Source organism: Penaeus monodon, chromosome 4 (assembly GCF_015228065.2).
Source record: "Penaeus monodon isolate SGIC_2016 chromosome 4, NSTDA_Pmon_1, whole genome shotgun sequence".
In the NCBI taxonomy this organism is placed as follows: Eukaryota; Metazoa; Arthropoda; class Malacostraca; order Decapoda; family Penaeidae; genus Penaeus; species Penaeus monodon.
Genome location: NC_051389.1, coordinates 22,504,141 through 22,506,640, shown reverse-complemented (window position 1 = coordinate 22,506,640; position 2,500 = coordinate 22,504,141).

Below are 2,500 nucleotides of genomic sequence, written 5' to 3'. Positions count from 1 at the left end.
ACGGGATGGGGGGATAGGGGGAGGAGGAGGATGGTGGAGGAGAAGGAGGAGAGGGGGGCAAGGAGGAGGAGTAAGAAGAGGAGGAGAGAGAGGGGAAAGAAGACAAAGAAGGGGAGTAGAGGGGTAGAAGAACGGGAGGAGGGGGAGGAGAGGGTGCAGGGATTAAGATATATGTTTGTGTCTCTGAGTGAGGGAGTGACAATGCGCGTGCTCTCTGTCTGTCTGTCTGTCTGTCTGTCTTCTTTCTGTCTCTTTCTCTCTCTCTCTCTCTCTCTCTCTCTCTCTCTGCCACACACCCAGCAGCGACAAGGATAGAAGATTACGTAACTAAGCAAAATAATAACCGAGAACGGGGGTCTCAGCATGCCAACGAAAGACTCGTTCCCACACGACGTCACTACAAATTCAATTCTGGATATATTATATTAACATATGATATTGTAAAGGATTTGGTTGGAAAAGGTCTATTTCCCTGTAGTTAGATAGTATTCAGTTCTCCTACTCTTCTAACTTGCTTTTACTTTTCATTTTTGCTGATCTGTCTGTCCGTCAGTTTTTCTATCTCTTTGCCTCTCTTTCCCTCTCTCTTCCCTCTCATTCTGGTTCTGTTTGTCTGTCTCTGTCTTCGATTCTATGTATCTATCTATCTGTCTCTATCTCTATATCTGATTGAATCTGCATTTCTCTCTCTCTCTGTCTATCTCTGTTTCTATCTGTCTGTCGGTATATATCTCTTTCTGTTTGCCTTGCTTTCAATCATTATCAGTCTATCTATCCATCTTCCTCCCTTTCTCTTCTTATATATTCTCATATACCTGAATAAAATAAAACATAAAATATTTATGGACCCATTTCTTACGTAAATTTTACAAGAATCCTTTAATGATCAACATTATGCTCAGCGTGGTGGCGCGGGCAAAAAGATCCATTACATGTAATTAATATTTTAGCGCAAATTAGGTGAGGCTCCCTGCTAATTAGACTTACCTGGAGTGACATAATGGTTCTTGACTAGGAATGGTTCTAGAAAGGAAGTTGTATAATAAGTATATATATATATATATATATATATATTATATATATATATATATATTATATATATATATATATTATATAAGTAGTATATATGTCTGACGTGTGGTAGTGATGTAGTATTGTGTTTTCGTTGTGTGTGTGTGTGTGTGTAGTCGTGGTGGTCGTTAACACTTACATCGATGCGCATACCTTTATGAACATTCCCATCTATACACACCGACCTGGACCACACACACTCACACCTAACCACCCCACAACACTACACAGGCACACACACACACGCAGCACAACACATTCCACACACACGAACAACCACACACACACACACCAACACCCACAACCAGATTGCATATATATGTTAGTCTATATATAACATATGCACGTATTAATATGATTAGATTATTATTAAATGTTTTTCTTTGGGTTTGCCATTAGCTCCCGGTTTAAAGCTATTTATTTTTTTTTATTTCATAATTTTCTATTACCGTATGCTGATCTTCATCCCTCTAGACCTGATCTACAGCTATCTCTCTACATTTGCCTAAGGAAATGTATGCTGCCTGTGGTGTGGAAACGCCTAATAAAACGCAATCAACATGAATGATTCCTTTAAAACAGACGCTCCCGCGGCCCATCGTACGATTTGCGATCATTTTGGAAACCCTGTTGCGGTGCCTGTGGGAAACCGAAAAGGGTGGCACTAGGTGTAAATATATGTATTTGCGGCTAAACACACATTGCTTAATCATAAATTTCACATCACACACACGCTCCTTATTAACAATTTTCAACATAAAAAAAGCCTTGGAGCACTCTATCACACGCGAATTCAAATATCGAGGAACAACACCCCCCACACGCCCGACAGTGAAACCACCGCATATTTTTCAACATGCCATCACGTTTAGCCGACATGAAATATTTTTGAGCTTACCGCGCTATATATATTTTGATGGTGGAATGACACGCGTTGCTGCGGGTGTTTGACTAGAATACAGACAAGTTTATGTATCTATAATGAGCATGAATTGCGAGAATGAGATAAACATAACATATAAGAAAACAAGTATGAAACACCTCTGAGAACATACCAGTAGATAGATCGCAGGGAATGGAACGGAGCCTATCACCGTAATCAGCCTCGAATGATCTTAAAAAAGGATCGTCAGGTGATCCTACTTGCAGTCATTTTGAACCTTTCTTGAAATCCTGGATCGTGGTCTAAGTCAAATTGTATATCCCACGACTTTGCTAATCAATTTCATAATCACGGCGTCTTTTTGAATAATTTTCAAATTAGAAAAAATGCGTTGGAGCACATATCAACCGCGGAATTTCAAATATGTCGAGGGAAACCCCCCAGCGCGCCGAGTGAAACCACCGCTGATATTTTTGAATGTCATCACTGTTTATGCCGCATGAAATATTTTGAGCTTCCGCGCTATCATATTTTTGATGGGGGAGA